At 28.4% G+C, this 20,082-nt stretch overlaps 3 long non-coding RNA genes across 4 annotated transcripts; 1 reads left to right on the top strand and 2 right to left on the bottom strand.

The window, feature by feature from the left end:
- Positions 1 to 1,230: 1,230 nt before the first annotated feature.
- LOC112702724 (uncharacterized) lies at positions 1,231 to 3,686 on the bottom strand. Of its 2 annotated transcripts, XR_011863804.1 has the most exons (3): positions 3,424 to 3,460; positions 2,828 to 3,207; positions 1,231 to 2,219 (listed from the first exon to the last, which is right to left on the bottom strand). It is a non-coding gene; the product is annotated as an uncharacterized lncRNA (long non-coding RNA). The 2 variants fall into 2 exon arrangements; XR_003154242.3 differs by having other exon boundaries at positions 2,828 to 3,686.
- An 825-nt stretch (positions 3,687 to 4,511) lies between these two features.
- Positions 4,512 to 5,835, top strand: LOC112704013 (uncharacterized). Its single transcript, XR_003154734.3, has 2 exons — positions 4,512 to 4,857; positions 5,428 to 5,835. It is a non-coding gene; the product is annotated as an uncharacterized lncRNA (long non-coding RNA).
- A 775-nt stretch (positions 5,836 to 6,610) lies between these two features.
- LOC112702723 (uncharacterized) lies at positions 6,611 to 10,232 on the bottom strand. Its single transcript, XR_003154241.3, has 3 exons — positions 9,792 to 10,232; positions 9,101 to 9,156; positions 6,611 to 6,974 (listed from the first exon to the last, which is right to left on the bottom strand). It is a non-coding gene; the product is annotated as an uncharacterized lncRNA (long non-coding RNA).
- Between the last annotated feature and the right edge of the window lie 9,850 nt (positions 10,233 to 20,082).

The raw sequence follows: 20,082 nt of genomic DNA, 5'->3' as shown, positions 1-20,082 counted from the left end.
TTTATAATAACGTCAACCTCTAATTAGATGTTGAAAAAATTGTTATATATTATAGTGTAAATATGCTTGAAAGTAAATTATTGTAAATTTTTTTATGATATTAAAATTATAACATATTAATTGAATTCATTAAAATGATTATATTTTATATATTTTATTCATGAATATATTTTAAATACATATAACAAAGTTATTTATATTATTTTATAGCATATTTTTTAACGATATGAAGCATAAAAATATAACTTGCTGTTACAATAATACTCGATAAAGTAATATAATTTAGAAAAATAGATTTTTTTTATATTTTATCGAATCTAAAATAAAAAAGAAAAATTTATAAGAACGAAAATAACTTTTTATATAAGAAGCACTAATTAACATTTTTAATTAAAAGAAAATACTACTCATGATTATATATGTTACTAAATATACAATATTATTATAAAAATATTTTTGTTTTGGATGCGCCCTTGGCTATAAGTTGGGCCCTTAGCTATAAATAGACCCTTTTATGTTCTCTAATGAATACAATTATTAATAGAATCATCTATAATTCTTCATATTCTCTTGTCTCTTTTCTTTTTCTCAAATCCTAATCTTTATTTTGCTATGTATTATTGATATTATTATTCTTAATTATATATTTACTTGCTTTTATTTATTTTTACTAATAAAGCTGTCATGTAAAATTTGCAAAAGCTTGAATTTGCCACGCTTGATTTAACAGGTATGAATTACTTACAACGGGAGCTTGATGCTGAAACCTATTTGGTGTCCAAAATACCTCGGGATACCATAAAAAAAAACTAGAATCATCAAGCAAAGGGAGAAGACTAAGGGACTAATTTTTCTACATCATCACCTTCATGAAGGGTTGAAAGTAGAATACTTGACTATTAAAGATCTACAAGAATTATGGACAAATTTAAAAGAAATATATAAATACTAAAAGACTATTATTGTCTAAAACTCATTATGAATGGATACATGTAAGGCTACAAGATTTGAAAACCTTCTGTGAATAAAATTATGCACTTTTCAAATTAAGTTCTCATCAGCTGAAATTGTGTGGCTAAAAAGTCATGGATGAGGACTTAATGAAAAAAAAAATTTCACATTCCATACTTCCAATGTACTATTACAAATTGTGCAACGTTCTAGCTTGATTACATACAAGACAAAGAAATATAACTCATAATCACGCCAACTATACAATCAAAACATCAGCCACAACTCTCCCAAAGGAGGATATATTTTACTCCACAAATAAGACATAACCACTACATTGAAACTGTTTTAATATAGAATGACCAAATAAAATATAACTCTCTCAATTGAAGACCTTTAATGGCCCTAAACTATAAGGACCCAACCTAAGTATATATCCTATAATGAGCAAACTATTTTTTCCACCGATGAAAATCTCAACTACTCCAAGCTAAAGGTGAAAATCGTACATCACTTACCCCAACAGCAACAATCCATATATTCATTCATAACTGTATCTCATCATCCGTCTAAAAATACACACCTCCTATCGAACCCAAGCAATAATGTAAACCTTCAAGTACCCACAACTATATGATTCCACAAACTAATCCCATCAAGCAATGTTTAAAGTGACAAAGAGCAAATTATTATAATTAAAAAACACATTATATCATTGGTGAATTCATCAACAAATTCACAAGAAATAAAAAAAATTATTGACTTAAACTAAACCAACAACAAATATTCGATCATCTTGTCTTCTAGTTAACTGACTTAATTTAATTCATCTGTTTCTTCGTTGGATGAAAAACAAAGTTGAACAATGTATTTCTTTCCTTAACAAAGCTCACCAATTTTAACTTTTCTGCTTAACTTAAAAACAAAAACTAACAAGCTATACACTATCTTAAGTACAATAAGGTTCTCCGCACAATTGTTAACAAAAGGGTAAAAACCCTTTCCAGATTTTAATGGCATGAATTAAAAAAGAAAAAATAATCATGTGTATTATAATATCAATAACATATCAAGATCTAATTATAACTCATTTACAAGCTTCATTATATTTTACATATATGGCCTGTCCCTATGAAACAAAAATTTGAAATTACCATGTGTATGTGTCTAGTGTATATGAAGGTGCCCATGCTTAGGAGAGTGCTACAAGTCTTCAACTATACAACAGCTCTAATATTTAGAGGCAATGAAGCAAAGAACATTCCATTCTGAATAAACCAAGTAGTTTATAATAAAATACATGGAAATAACTTATTAACTCAATATCTATGGAGAACATCTGAACCATCAAAATTCATAACTGAAGATGACAAAAACCTAGATAGGTAGTAGAAGGAAGAGCCTTCTCAATAACTATGTATTCATTATCATGCCTACCTTGTTAGTAGTGCCCATAGCAATAAAAATTTTCAAAATCCAGAATCATGATACATATATTAAAATTTAATTCTCTATACTTATTCATATTGTAATTACAGTACTTATTCTTTGATTTTTATGCCTTTTCACTTATATTTTGTCTAAAAAAAATACTCTCACAATTTGATTCCAAAATTACTGACTACAAAATTAAAAGATTTGTTATCTTAACTAATCTTACATCGATTATTTTTTCACACATAAACAATGATGTAGAAGAACAAAAATAAATTATGTTCTAAAAAATACTATAGTTGTTATGTATTTCTACTTTAACAAACCTAGAATTACATAAACAAATATATTTGTTTTGAAATGATGAAAATGCATGTGCTAATAATGTAAGGAGAATAATTGAACATAAATGAAGAGGGACGGTGGGCAGAGCGCTACTGACCAGGATGAGCAGGTAGAGCACCACGGCTCTACGGCTACAATGAAGAAGCTGGCGATTGGTGAACGAGGAAAGGACCTTGACCATGAAGGACCACGACGAACACACGCAAATCCCAATCGCCATCGACAGTGATAGTGAGAAGATCGGTGGTAGCGGTCGTGGTGGCAGAAGCTAGGATTTGCTTTGATGAGATGAGAAGAGTGAAGTGAAGACCCAACTTACTTGCCTTTCATCCACTTTTTTTGGAGAGACCAATAAGGGCCCAAGTCACGAACCTGTTACCAACGAAACCCAACTCAATGAAACTCATTCCAATTCACGCTACCAACTCAGCTCACTCAACCATGAGCGCTAGTAACTTGCTGACAGCCTATTCCATCCTGCAAAAAGGAGACATCACGTGTCAACAGGAGATATAAGGAGAAGGAATATCTATATATCTATATGAAGTTATATCTGTACACTAGAGTAACCCTAAAATTCTCTAACACAAGTACGTTTAGGCTTATAGGTCTTAATGTAAATAGATTTTTTCGTTGGATCTTGATCTAGTGAGTTATTTTGATTTGAAGAAAATATTTAAAGAGTTTGGCTACCATGCATACAAGAAGATGTATTGGTATGATCCAAAAACTCTTAATATGAAAGTAGACTTACATCCTATATATGGAGACAAGAAAATTAGAGAGATGTGTAATAAGAAAACATACTTGTGTTAGGGAATTCTAATATGGCTTAAACATATTTGTATTGTTATGATTATATTTGCACTTGTGGTGATTATATTTGCATTATTTATGTTTATATTATTGTGATTACATTTCTATTACTGTGATTATATTTGTAGTTTTGTGAGATAATTGCATACCTGGCACTCACTACAAGAAAAATACTGAATATCATCAGATTTAGTGTCGGATTTAGCGTCGGATATTAGCGGCGAATTTGCTGGCAGATTTTGGATCGAATACAAGGTAGCTTAGATTTTCTGAAAATGTTTACCATCGGATTTTATATTCCGACTATGATTAGTGGCATGAAATATGATTTTGTTGGCACCACAATTACCTGTGAATTTACTGTCGGTTTTAGCTGACGGTAAATGGATTTAATGAAATGCTTATTTCACCAATTTTCCGTCGAATTAATCTAATAGTAAATCTGACGGTAAAGTGGTATAAGATTCAAACGCGAACCCTTCCTCCCTCACTTGTCCAAGTTCACTCTTTCTCTCTCCTCTGGCTCTCTCTCTCTCTTCGCTCTCGTGTTCCATTGTGGATGGAGGTGCTGCCGACATCGCTGTCACTGCCGAAGCCTCTGGTGCTACCATCGCTGGATGTTGTCACCCCTGGAGCTGTCAGTAACGACTGGGGAGGTTTATTTAATTTTTTTAATTTATAAAATCGCAAATTAAATCCAACCCAAACTGCTTAAAATTGGATCGGATCGGATCATATTTTTTTTTTAAAATCATCATCCAATCTAAACTGCACCACAAATAAAATTAGTGTTATTTGTATGTTTAAAAATGTTACATAATGAGAGTTGAACCAAGGACCTTCATCACGTGCAAAAGGTTTTTAGCAACTAAACTAAGTTTATCAATTTGTAATATTAATACTTTTATTTCTATATAATTCATTTATCATTTAATGAGATATAAATACAACTTTAACAACCCTACTTGCCCTCAATCCATTCATATTGCAAACCTTATTTCACAGCCCTCAGTGGCTCAGCCCCTCAAGAACCCCAATCAATCTAAATCTCTCTACAATCTGATCGCGTCTACCCCCACTCTCGTCGCTGCGCTACTCACCTTACCCGTGTCTGCATCAACTCACGTTGCCGGTGGTATTGCAGTCTCCCTTCACTCTCATTGCTGGCTCTGCTGCACCGTACTCGTGTCGCCAGCTTGCTCGCGTGCTTCGTTCTCCGTCAACTTGCACGTGTCACGTCGTTGACTCTGCTGCACCCTACCCTATGCTTCGTTCCTTTGTTCAGCACCTACTCGTGCTAAAACTCTAAAAGTATGTTTATCTGCCTTCAAAACTGAAATTCATTTATTATTTAATTTGATTTTTATTTGTGTTTATGGTTGTATGATTTTTAAATGACCTTGTGATTGAAAATTTTTATTTGGACTTGTTGGAATAGATGCTGAGAATTTTTTTTAAGTTTATATAAAGATGAATGAATCAGAGATTTTAGCTTATGAAAATTCTCAATAAACAGAGATAAATAAACAGATTAATGTTAAATTTTGTTAAGTTCATATGTAGATTTTAATTTGCTTTTAATTTTAATTTGAGTTCATGGCTTTATGGTATTTAAGTACATATGCATATTTTAATTTGGGTTTGAGTTCATGGCTTTATGGTGTTTAAGTACATATGCAAATTTTAATTTGAGTTCATGTCTTTATGTTGTTTTTGTTATATACATATAAATTATTTATCATCAATTTTTATTATTCTAAAGAATTTATTTAAACTTTAAGAAATTAGAGAGAGAAATTTATTTGTAAGTGTTGTTTCTGTTTCTGTTACATTAATATATTTGTATATCTGTACAAAGCGTATTTGAACATATATTTGTAGGGAATTCACTTCGAAATGTCAAGTACCAACATAAGATGTGGTTGCAGAAGAACAACAACAAAACCCTCCGGTAGAAACAACCGCTAATTTTGTTCCAGATGAGTCCACTTCGATTGACAATAGCAACAAATCGAGCTTGAAGAGTGTTTATTGACAATACTTTATTCACTTTCAAGAGGAACAAAGAGTGAAAGGCAAAATGTAACCATTGCAAATTTGTTCTTGGAACTAATATAAGAAATAGGACTACAAATTTGAAGAATCATGTACTTCACTATTGTAAAAGGATCAAATTAGCAAACTCTAGGTAATCAACAATTGCTGATTCATTGTCTAAACATGCAAAGAGTGGTATGGATGCTTTCATATTTGATCCATCTTATTCAAGACGGTGAATTTCCAAGGCTATTTGTATGCATGAGTACCTTTTACCTTTTGTGGAATATGCTGGAATGAAGAAAGAATATACATCAGTACAACCAACCTTTAAGGTGCCTAACCGAAACACAATCAAGAAAGATATTTTTGAAATGTATGATTTGGATAAGCTTAACATGACTAAGCTAACGAATGGAAATGATAGTCGAATAGTAGTTACAACCAACATGTGGACTTCCAACCACTACAAGAAATGTCGTTAAAATTGATGGCCAAATCGATGGTTAAGCCGTCGATAATATTGAAATTCGATGGCAAAATAGACGGGGCAGTTGGTCGCTATAAAGCTTATCGATTTTTCAAAACGCTAATAAAATCGACGTTTGTTCCGTCTGTAATATGGGTGTGAGAATTTTACATTCTTAATAAAATCGACAACATTGCCGTCGATATTATTATTTAAAATTGACGTCTTCTTTGTCGATAATTGATTCAATAAAATCGACGGCCTTCGTATCAATATTTAACTCAATAAAATCAACAACACTTTTGTCTATACTATGTTTAATAAAATCGACGACAACGCCGTCGATATCTGATTGAATAAAATCGACACAGTTGCCGTCGATTTAATTATTCGCATTTGTCTATTTTAACTTTTAAAAGCGACAACTTTGCCATCGATTTTAATTGTTATATGTTTTAATTTTTTTTCTATTTAAAAAATAGTAAACCGTTAATACAAATAAACTTTTAAATATAAAAATAAAATTTATACATAATATTAGATAACAAGATAAATAAATTTTTAAATATAAAAATAAAATTTATACTAAATATTAGATAATGAATTTACAAACTTATCAAAATAATAAATAACCCTCTAACATAAAGACTCAAGACAAGATAAATAACTAAACTTAGACTTATATTCGTTTAAATTGCAATCCACTAATAATACAAAATATTCAAAGTAAAGTAATTAAATAACCTACTCATACTCGTCTAAGTAATCATTTGAGTCAACAAAATCGTTAGAATCATCCTCCCTTTGAGAACTCTATGGTTGTCCTGATCACTGCAGAATAGGTGAGAGTTTTCTACCTAGGCCTCCCCTTTCGGCCTCAGCCACGGCCACAGCCACGATCTCCGTCTCTACCAATCATATCCTATACACATTAAAATAAGCAAGTTATTATCCATAACATAACCGATACAAGATATATGAATTAACAAATTAACAAATTTATTAGAAATGTGCAATTAAAGTAAAATCAGCTAGTAATGTCATCAGCTAGTAGTAAAAAACAACGTGTTTTGGGAGATATGCCACAAATGAAATGGCTCCTACCTTGGCTTTATATGTTTGATACATTGTATTTAAAAATTTGACTATAAAAACACTTGTTCATATTAATTAGAGTACTAGACCTGAGATAAATGAATACTAGTATTTCCATAGGAATAAACTGGCCAAAGATTAATTTGGACGGACAATGAAATTTTCTAATGTCATGTACTAAACCATAAGTATTAGAAGAGAAGAACGTCGCAAACAGGCAAGCTACTCATAATTTATACAAGGTAAATAACTAATCTGAGAGGTAACTCTAAATGTTTGAGAAGAAATGGAAGTCACGTTAAAATAAATTTTATAATTATAAAGCATTCATTTAAAAGAAAATAACAACAATTTATGAGAAAATTAAAAGTTGTTTTGATAACCATAAACGATGTTGGGGAAGTTAATCCAAATAAATAAAGGAAGAGTCAATAACAAAATAAAAGATGGCATGAACTTGAAGCTGCAAAATGGTTCATCATCACAATTATAACCACAATATCATCATGATCATAATGATAACAATAATAGTTTTCATTCATAGCCAGCACCGATTGAAATGGTGGTCGGAGACAGAGCTGTTCCAAGAGCCACAGTCAGGCCGAGAAGCGGCGCAGTGACCGGATCAATGCACAGCTTACAAGTCTAAGGAAACTAATTCTAAAATCTGATAAGGTACAATAGCTCATTTTAATTTTAGTGTGTCTTAAATACTATATAAACTATAAGGTATTGCCATTTGAAACAGGGCATAGTTAGTTTCAATAATACCATGAAAAATATATGCTGACTAATAATAATGCTTAAAAAAATAATAATGCTTCTTGAAACAATACATAAAGGTTTTTTCATTGTTATTAGAGCTTATTAGCTAGCTTTTACGTGTTCTGATAATTTGCCTCTCAAAAACTGGCCTATAAACTACAAATAGTTCAAGTTTGCAATGAAAAAATAAATTAAAGGGACACATTATATAATTGATCAAGGTAAATAGATTAACTTATATATAAGTGCATAAAGTATGTTATCTTGATTCAAATAAAATTAAATCTAGAGATGGATATGAAGAGGCGGATAGAGTGAATCTAATGTGGGAAGAGGTAATATAAGTGAAATTATGTCAAGGTTCCCTATCAAATAATCTCTCTTACCTTGTGAATGCATGGTGTTGACCTATATGGGCACACAATAAAAAGCATGTCAAAAATAAAATAAAGGGGAAGCAATTGGAAAAGAAAGGAAGGGTAAAGCAAATGAAGTACAAAGAATAGAAGCAAAATCAAAAAGGAAGGCTTGAGACTGAGACAAGTACTACATTTTTTTTAAAATATGGCAATGGCAATAGCAATGGGCATGCACAGAAATATTTATTTTTATTATTACAAAAATATGAATACTATTTTTGTTTAGAAAAAAGAAAAGAGAATCAAAAATCACATAAGTGAAGCCATAAGCTAAGGACCTAAGGTGGTATCTGAGACAGTGACCTAACTATGAGAGTGTTGCAGTGCAAAATAGTGGTGGTTCCTTTCTGCTAGGTTCTCCAGTGACCCCCTCTGGCCCCTGCGTGGTGATTATTCAAAAATTCAGAGTGCTGGACCACCAATCCATTCATCCAAAGTCTCACTTATTCTTGGTTTCATTGCTTCCAGTAAGAAGTAAATATAAGTAGTGAAACCTCTTTTTGTCATGACTTCATTATTGCTAGCTATCCTATTAGCTACCACACTCACTACTACTTAACAAATAAATAATAAAGTATATTCTGTTATTGCTGTGATGTTGAGTAGCATATTAGTTAATGTCAAAATAATAATTATCTTGACACTTTAATTAAGCTAAGTGTTCCTCTGCTATATATATGAGTTTAATTACCTTGAGTGACTTTATTAAAAATTAAGAAAAAGTTGTAGAATGGTTACAAAGGTACTGAAAGTGCAGAGAAGTTGATACCTGAGGAAGTAATGAGCATCCTTTTGCAGTCTTCCTAATGGAGGGGTCAGAGCTTTCTGCAAAGGAGCATTAGAAATAATATTAACATCTGTAATTGTAATAAATAAAGCATCCTTATTATGTATGCTATAGCCATCTTATGTAAGAAGAAAAAATTAATTCAAGAGGATGCTATCTAAATTCTAAATTACCTGAATCCTACTAAATCTTAAGAAGATAAGGGAAAACTTTTTGTTGCAATCTTCGGAAGAATGGTTAAAGCCAAAACACAAGAGTTAACAATAAGCAAATCAAGTCTAGAAATGATTACATTGAAAATCTCCAATCTCACACATAGAAAGTCAGGAAAATCTAATCTTATTGATTTCAAGTGCATTCAGTTATATCCATGATATATTAGATTAGTTTAAAATTAGTTTAACAATCATAATGTGAGTTTAATAGTTAGAGTCATTTTTTATGAACCAGCCTTGAACAAGCCACTTATTTCACATAGTTTTGTTGTTCAACTTTCCTAGGATCATTTCAAGGCATGTAAATCAAGCACAATGACATCTTACAATTTATAAATTTCGGTCACGAACTTCATATAAATAACTCCAAACAATAAAATTCTAGATAAAACATGAAAGATGCAAAATGAAGGAATAAAAAATGAAACCTCGAATGATAGAGGAATTAAAAATGAAACCTCGAATGATGGAGGAATTAAAAATGAAGCATTAAAAATGAAGCATGCCGGAATCGTTTCCAGGAGGAGAATCAGTCCGGGGAGTTTGAGGTGGGCTGGGGGAAGCAGCGCGGCAGCTGAAACGGCGTCGCCAGAGGAGGACGGTGGTGGAGAGTGGGTAAACAGAAGGAGTGAGTGAAGGAGAGAAGAAAAGGAGGTTCACGGAAGAAGAAGAAGAAGGGGTAACCGTGACGGAGGAACGACGGCAGTGGAGAATGATGGTGGCGCAACCGTGAATTTAGGGTAGAACAACGAGGAATTGTGTTTCTGGTGATTGGGGAATTTGGGGATGAAACGGGGAATTTGGGGGAATTGGGTTCTGAACTTTGGACGCGGGGGAGGATGCGGGTTTTTGGGATTTTAGTGATAAAAATCGACAGACAATTTGTCGATTTTAATTTTAAAAAAAAGCAACACTCTAGACGTCTATTTTATACTTTAAATCTACACCGTTCGCTTAATTTTAGAAAGCAATCTAGATCATTTATATTTATCGACGGTAAGTGTTGTCGATATTTTAAATAATAAAATCGACGACATGTTCATCGATTTTAAAATAAAAGTATTTTTCACTCCTCTTTCGTCGACAGTATGACGATAGTAGTGCTAAGGTTAATTCATTATAAAAATATCGATGGCATGGCTGTCGATTTTAATATTTTATTTTTAATTACATATTTTTGACAATATCGATAGCTTTGCTGTCGAAAAATATCGACGGCAGAAATAGCCGTCGATTTTTGGCGTCGAAAAAAAGGATTTTTCTTGTAGTGAACTAAGAAAAAAAGATACATGGTTGTCACGACACACTACATTGATAGTTTATGAAATTTGCAAATGGTGTATTAAGGTAATCTTCTAAATTATACTTCTAGTATTTGATATGACTTTTAATATTTTTTAAGTAAAATTAATTTTTTTTAGATAATAATTGAAATATTTTTTTTAAACGATTTTCAGTTTTACTCATGTTCCCGCTCCTTATACAAGTGAAATGCTCTCTAATGCATTAATGAAAATTTTGTTAGAGTGGAATATAAATAGAAAATTGTCAACTATTACATTGGATAATTACTCTACTAATGATGCTATGGTTGATGAGTTGTTAGGGCATTTAGATTCAAAATATTTATTATTGGGGTTCTATGTTGCATATGTGTTGTTGTGCTTGTATCTTGAAGCTAATTGTGAAAGATGGTTTAAATTTAGTTAAGGAAAGTGTGGAAAAAATTCATGGTAGTGTAGTGTGTTGAACTTTAATCCCTAAGGGTGTGTGTGGTTGGGAAAATTATAAATAATTTCTAAAAATTTTAAGATGGAAATATCATATTCCCATATTTGGTTCAAAGTTTGAAAAGTTATTCTCAAACAAGTTTGATTTAAGAAAATCAAAATAACATCATTTTAATTCCTACCTTCCTTTTAGGTTATTTGATTCACATGGAAATAGAATATGAGTAACAAAGTAATACTTGAACCACACACACCCTAAAAAACATGAAACCTTTGTGAGTTGGTGTAGTAAGTCAAATATTCAATTTACAAAAAAGATAACTCTTGATTGTCTAACTAGATGAAATTTCACTTATATGATGTTAGATACTACATGGTTGTACCGAAATACGTTTCCTTGATTAAGACAGAAAAGTCCTAATTACAAAAGTTTGCCGAGCAATGAGAAGTGGAGCCTTGCTAAAGAAATTTGTGGTAAATTAAAATTATTTTATGATGTGACACAATTATTTTCTGGTATTCAAGTTTTAACAGCCAATATTTATTTTAACAAAGTATGTGATATAAATATTGTCTTGAAAAATGGTCTACTTTTCCAAATCTACTGATTAGTAATATGACATGTAGTATGAGAGTAAAATTTGATAAGTATTAAGAAGAAATTCATGGCATGATAGGTGTTGCTGTTATTCTAAACCCTAGGTATAAGCTTGCTAGGCTTATGTATAAATTCTCAATGTTATATCAAAATCAAGATGAGTGCTCAAGTAAGATTGAGAGGATCAAACAGATATGCTATGACTTGCTTCATGAGTAATAACAGAATCTGTCTAATTCAAGTAATGCATTTGAGGATTCTACATAAGAGCTACATATGAATGCAAAGCAAGATGATGATGTTGCTTATCAGTTGTATATCAGACAAAAGAAGAGGAAAAATGGTTCATTTGTGAAGAGTGAATTTGATCATTATATAAAGAGAGATATTCATCCTTTGAGTGCCGACTTTGATATTTTATCTTGGTGGAAAGTGAATGGGATAGATGTTCATCCTAATGCACGAAACGCACACCTCAAAATCCTTAATTCACAAGCTCCAAGCCTCTACCAATTAGATTTCTAGCTCCCAATACTCAAACTCAATCCTCCAACTACATCAATTTGGTTTCAATCACTTATATACAAGGTTCTAAAAATTGGACTGGACTGACCGGTTCAATCGGGTTAATCAAGAATCGGTCATCTGGTCGATCCGGTTCACCGGCAAGACTGCTTTGCAAAAAACCGGTGAAAAAACTAACCAAACTAGTGGTTAACCGCCAAACCAGACAAATTGGCTGGATTTTAGCAAGCACCGGTTTTCCCAACCAGCTACCAAATGTTGTCGTTTTTTCGCCTTTTTTTAAAAAAAAAAAAAGGGGGATGAAATGCTGAATGAAATTGAACACTGCTGAGTGAGCCACCATCTCCTCTTCAAAGAGTCCCAAGTCCCAACCCTAATTTCCTCTTCGAAGACAGTCACCTCCAACAAACGCCGTATCGAAGTGTCACCGTGGCGGATGAGGCAGCTGTCACCAGCGTCGTTGTCTTGATCTCTAAACTCCGAAGCATCTGGAGTTGGCATCGTCTGGTCATCAGCTTGCTATCCTGGTCATCGGTGTTGTCTGGTCGTCGTCGTCGTCTGGCCTTCTGTGCTCTTTCGTAGTGTGTACTCTAACATAACATCTTTGTTTTTCAATGAATTTTGTTTATTTAGTTTGGACATTTGGTGACAAAACGGTATGAACTGGGTTGTTGATTTGCTGATGTTATTGAGTTCATGGGTTTTTAGATTTTGTTTTTAATTTATTTTTTATTCAGTTAGGAATTTAGGGCACGCAGATTTCAATTTAGAGCTTCAGATGCAGAGTTTTTTAATTTTTCTTCAGAACGTTAACTTACATATGTGACCATTAAGTATTTATGTATTTGATGAGTTGGACAAATCAATCTTTAAGGACAAAGTACAAAAATATTTCCCAAAAAATTAAAAAAATTTAAAACAGTCACCGAAAAATTTTAAAAATTTTAAAAATTTCAAAACAGTACCTTCTAATGTTTTTAATCTTTTTGCAAAAGTAAATATCTTATAATATTTTTATTAATTAGAATAATAAATAAAAATATAAAAAATAACAAAATGTATAATAAAAAATAATTTTATTTATTAACCTAAAATATCATAAGAAATAATATTATTTAATCATTAATCTATGATACTTATATCGAAGTGATGTAGAAATCTTAATAATAATAACAAAATCTAAAAAGTCATTATATTATAAAAGTCATTATTTATATACCTAAACTTCTAAGATATTAACACCAAATAAACTTAGAAAAATATTCTTAAGTAAAAAAAATTATTTTTTCTTTACATAATTGCTAATTGTGGAAGCACAAACAATTTTAACTATAAGACTATTTTTTACAATATTACAATTAGTGAATCCCAAAATTTTTTAAGAAATATGAATAGAACACTTGAATTTGCCAAGATATTTCTTCTGTAAGTATTGCAAAATATTACGAGCTTGACATTAAAATTTGTAAATCGTTCACATTGACTTCATAGTTGACCAAAATTTAAAAATTTGAATTCATAGATGACTTGATTCCCACTCCAACAAGAGTGGATAATAGTAGCAAAAAATTAGCAGTTATTTTTTAAACCGCCACAAAAACGGCAGACTCGTGGCGGTTATGAGCTGTGATTTAGCTGTTGCTGCAAAGCTGCTCAGGATAGCAGCGGTTCAGTTTAAACAACTGCAAATCAATCGTTGGGTATATATTATTATTATGGACTTTGCTAAGTAGACACTGATTTTTGTGAACAATATGAATAATGAATTTTAAAATTGGCCTAATAAAATAAAAATACACTACACTTCCTAATTACTCATCTAAATTTTAATATTAGAATAACCATCTGCACATCTAGTAAATTGAACATCCAATATATTTATTGTTCACATTATTTAATTTTTTTATTGTCTACTTATATTTTTTCTATTATTATTAATTTATTATTGTTATTATTAATATTATTATTGTTGTTGTTATTATTAAAACACTAATACCAGCTATATACTGGGATCAAAGTTTCTTGATCGACTCACCATGGTTAGATTATAATTTTAACTGTGTGTCTGGTGTTAACGATGTTTAAATGGGTCTTTTTTTTTAATAACCCGAATTGACAGTAAATTTTTTGGTTCACAATTTACGGCCGGTTGATATCACTCATCAGATCGTTCCAGATGCAATACAAATTGATTATTCTGTGTTTGAGATGAAAGGGAAAAAAAAAATCCTCTCTGCTGTAGTTACCAAAGCAGTTTGGCCAGGGTTATATGTTGATCCTGAAAATATTTTTTCGTTCCAAACCAAGAGACAGGAAAATTTTGTTGACCGTCTTAAATACATATATATAAGGTGGAAGTGTTTCTTGCTATCCATGGACGTTGCAGGTGTTACATGAAAGTAGAATTAGGGTATGCATATGAACAACTTTTTCATCTTCAAAAAAGAAAAAAGGAAAAAGTTAAATTGATGGCTATTTTTTTTTTTTTGTTATGGAAGTAAAAGTAGTTATTTATTTTAATATTGTAATTTTTTGTATTTTTTAAAATTGTGAAAAGTCTGTACTTTAAATTTTTTTATTTTTTTAACACAAATTGAACAGTCCAATTTGTGTACCTTTCACAAATTGAACGGTCCGATTTGTGTACTTCTAGAAATTGTATGATCCGATTTCTATACCTCTAATAAATCGGGCGGTCTAATTTCTATCTCTCTAATTAAACGACTCCACATTTAAAAATAACACCCCAATAAATCACATTTTAAAAAAACATTATTACTACTCCAATATCAAAAATAAAAAGTTCTAAATTGACTGGGACATACATAAAATGATCAATAATTTTAGACATGGTGATTTTCCAAAAACTGTAGGAACCATTAGGCGGGAATTGAAGATGCGTGTTTTAGGGTCTAGGGTGTAATTTTTAGGGTAATGCTATTGTGCTAAAGGAAAAAATTTTTCTCATGTGCTGAAGAGGTGTGGCACTAGAACAAAGGTGACGCGTGTCTTTTATATTGATAGATAACTTTTGTGTTAAAGCAGTATATGTCAATATCATGAATGTTAATTATATTAGATTAATTTATTTTTAAGGATGATAATTTATTTGTTGGACTTTATTAATTTTGTAAAGCGTTCAACTTTAAATTTTGTGTGAATATTATCTAGCAGGTAAAAATTAGTCCATGAAATAATAAACTAAAATAATAATAATAACAACAATAATATCCTTTTAAAATAATAATAATAATAATAATAATAATAATAATAATAATAATAATAATAATAATAATAATAATAATAATAACAAGAAAGAGTTAGGATATCACCACCCAAATCTTTCTTTTTTTACCAAAATTTATATATATATTCTCATATTTAATTTGTATAATAATAAAAAATAAAGATATTTTTAGTTTTAAAAAAATATTTAAAATTAATTATTAGTATTATTTTTATTATATTTTTTATTTTTAATTTTATATTTTTTTATACAATTAGTAGATGAAAGTCTATTGGATAATTAAAATTTGTGTTGAAAAATTTTGGTTTTATTAAATTAGATGAAACGTATTTAAAAAAAATTATATTTAACAAAATCAAAATGTTGCAGAAAAAATTTTAATTTTTGAATAGATTTTCATCTAATTTTATAAAAAAATATAAACTCAAAAATAAAAAGAAACAGAGTAAAAATAACATTATTCATTAGTTTTGAATAATTTTTTTTTTAAAGCAGAGACAACTTTAAAAGAGAGCAAGCATAATTCTTTTGAACAAAGTTACCAATTTTAAATATTTAAAGTTATTATATATTATATAATTTTATTTAAAAAATAGAATAAGTAATTATCTTAAATAAATAATTAAATTATTAAACTCAAAAGCAAGTAATAATCCTTAAATTGAGATAAATATTACTTTCAATCATTTTTCGATTAAATAAATTTCTAAAATTTTTTAAATTTAAACTTTTTTTTCTCTTTTTAAATATTTTTTCTCTTAATTTTCACACTTATTATCATATAAAAATATTTTAATATTTATAATAACTAAAATTTTTTTACATATTATAGTACATGCATGAAAGTAAATTATTTTAAATTTTATTTATTTTTTCATAATATTAAAATTATAACATATTAAGTAACTTCATTAAAACAATTATATTTTATTTAAAAATATGTTTTAAATGCATATAACAAAGTTATTAGAATAATTTATTTATATTATTTTATAACATATTTATTTATGATATGAAACATAAAAATATAACTTATTGTTATAATAATATTCAAAAAAATAAACTAATAAAAAATAGATAATTTTTTATATTTTATTAAATCCAAAATAAAAAAATTATAAGAATTAAGATAATTTTTTTATATAACAAACACTTATTAATATTTTTTAATTAAAAAATATTAATTATGATTATATATATTACTAAATATATAATATTATATTAATTATATAATTTTTAATTTTTAACTTATTTTTTATTAAATTTTTAGATTCGTTTCTATTTGAAAGTAAAAATATATTTATTATTATATAAGTTAAATATGAGAATATATATAACAAAAATATAGTTTTAAATAAAAATTAAATTATTATTATTATTATTAATTTGAAAGAATATTATTGATGTTATTATTGTTGTTTTAATTTATTATTTTATGGAGTAATTCCTATGATCTTACCTGTTGGATAATATTCACAAAAAAATTCAAAGTTGTCAAAACTTTTCAAAATCAATAAATCCGAATAAATAAATTATCATTATTAAAAATAAATTAAACTAATATAATAAATATTTATGATGTTAACATATTATACCTATTTTACTTTTTAACACAAACCCTAAACCCTAAACCTTAAATCTCTTGAGCACATGAAGAAAAATTTTTCCTTCAGCACGGTAGAATTTTCCTATTTGTTAATGTGACACATGTTTTTGTTGGTTTTTGTTGTTATTGGGTATGGGCTGTTTGGTTTTTGATGGAATTGGGTTGGGAATACAAAGTTTGGTCAGAAAATAATTATGGGCCACATAATATGATAAGAATAAAAATAGAAACAAAAAAAAAATCGAAGAATAATTGTAATAATAAATTAATAATAAATTCAAAATAAAATAGTTAGGGTAGTATGTAAGAACAAGCTATTTATCTCTTTTGGTCAATTGGGCCTTCGATTTTGTGTGTGTAAAAGCTATTGAGTTTATTTTTTAGTGTGTCAGAAAAATGTTTAATAATAAAATAAAGGTATTAAAAAAATAAAAAATTTTAGAAGTTATAATTTATATATATTTTTATTTTTTACTTAAAAATAATATTTTTAACATAATAAATAAATAAATAATATTTTTATTTTATTGTACCTAAATATAATTATTAGATAAAAAATATTTTTACATGAGATAACCAAATATAAAATTACTTTTACTCTTTAATAAAATCTTTTTAAAAAAATTAACTAACTTCTGTTCTAAAGACACATTTTAAAATATAATAATAGAAATTTTTTAATACTTTTAATATATGTAATGTATTGAAAACGTAAAAAATTTCATTTTTATATTAACTTTTATAAAACATTTTTTTATAGTATGCTTATTAGAGTACAAGTTAGCAAAATTCTTTAAAAAAATATCGTTTGAAAACAAAATATATCATAAAAACTCATTCAAACAAGCTTTTTATTTACTTGAACAAAACATTTTCAACCAAAAATTTAATATCCTATTTAAATAAAAAAGCTACAAATTTATTACCGAACTGAAAATTAAATAATATCCCATTTAAATTATTAAACAAATACTTTAATGCAAATATCAAAATTTAAAATTTGATAACTTGAATTATATCTATTTAAATAAATTCATACAAAATTTATTTTCAAAAATTTTTTAATTTAAACATAATTTTTTAATTTAACATAGACTTTCAACAGTTATATTTAAACTCAAAATACTACTTTTAAAAATTTTAATTTATTTAATTTAAAATTAAAATTTATTAAACTTGAAAAATTAAATATGTAAATAAATATTCTTTTTTCAGAAAAATAAAAGTTATTAATTTCCTTTAATGCATAGAACAAAATTTTAAAACAAAATAACATCGGTTTTGAACACTATAGAACAGTAAGAAGCACCTTTTCCCTTTGTACCCTAAATCTTTAACTTCGGACATGTCTTCTCTTTTTTTTTTAAATATTATAACTATTATTATTGTTATTATCTATTTTCTTGGGTTTTATATTTTAATTGTTTATTATTACCGTAACAGTATTTTCACTATCCAATTTCATTTGTATGCCTAAAAAAATTTTTCATGGTCCAAAATGTTAAACAAAAAACGGATTTCAATGTCAAATATTATGTTCACGCTTTTTTGGCTTCAATAAGGTAACCTCCAATACTTGCTGGGTTCTCAAAAATAGGTCCCATTATTTAACTCCCATCGTTTACATGACATTATTATCATTTAACTAAATTTTGGGCAAACATCATCAACTGATCACCATCAGCTTTGGCGCAACAAATGTCGGCACTTTAGAGGCAACAAAAGCACGTGTCCTCTACTTCAAAATGCCACATACTTTCAGCACCAGAAGAAAAAAAACCTTTTCAGCACCCTAGCAACGGCCTCTGTCTATTACTCTAAGTAGAATATTATACCCATAATATTATTATATTATACCCCTAATATTAATCTAAATATGTATTTTATTAAAGCTGGGGCTAGGTTTACTCGATAGCTAGTAGTATGACCTAATCACGATCATAATCATCCTGAATTAAATTTCTTTGATAAATTTTTGTTTAAAGTATAAAACAAGGTCCTTATTACGCAACCATCTTATCACTAATCAGATGGAACTTAACTGTAAAATTCGCGAAATTTATAAATAATTAATTAATAAATTAATAATTATTTAAAAAAATTAAAAAATAAAATTTTATAATTGAAAAGAATAAAAATATTAAAAATAAATTTTGATATTAGTTTTAAAAGTTATGACCTAAAAAGAGTTAATGGGTTTTGTTCCATGTATCATTTGGTTCAATATAATTATCGCATTGAGCTCTTCAAAATCAATTGAACAAAGTGGTAAGTAAACTGAGTTTTTTTCACCTAACCTTCTCCTCTTAAATTTTGAAAATTTTGGGTTTTAATATTGAAAAATTATGTAATTTTGATGGTTTAAGTGAACTTTAGCAACGAAGATTTTTTGTGTTTGCCAAATTGTCTGTGGGTAATGGTAAGGAACCCAAAATCCTTGTGATTTCTTTAATTATATGAGATTAGATATTAAATTTGTGTATGTGTGTGTAATAATGATGCGAAATTAGATGGTATATATAAACAAGATTGCGAGAACTAGACCGGTCAACAAACCAATAGAATAAATGGTTCAATGATTCAGAGATTCAACCGGAATTCAACTGGAGTTCAACCGGAATTCAACTGGTTTAATTAAATATAAAATAAAATTATTAAAAATTTAATATATACTTTTAAATATTTAAATTCAATATTTTTTAAATTGATAAAATTCAAAATTTTATAATTTTATATAATAAATTATCCATTAAAAATTCAAAAACATTTTAAAAATCAACATTTATATTATAACTAACAAAAATAAAAAAACATATAATACTACTAACAGTTATTCCAATTTCATAAAAATAATAATAATAATATAACAATAGCATAAACAACGCATTGAAACACTGCACCATAACACTATCAACTTAAAATCAGAAAAATCAATAACCCAGAATCAACAAGTTAAAAAAATCAATTTTACAATTTCAAGAAATCATTGAAAAAGATTAAATAAATAAAGACCAATCAAAAGATTCAAAACTCAAAACGGACT

This window comes from Arachis hypogaea, chromosome 7 (assembly GCF_003086295.3).
Source record: "Arachis hypogaea cultivar Tifrunner chromosome 7, arahy.Tifrunner.gnm2.J5K5, whole genome shotgun sequence".
NCBI classification, from domain to species: Eukaryota; Viridiplantae; Streptophyta; class Magnoliopsida; order Fabales; family Fabaceae; genus Arachis; species Arachis hypogaea.
This window is presented reverse-complemented; position numbering and strand designations above follow the sequence as displayed.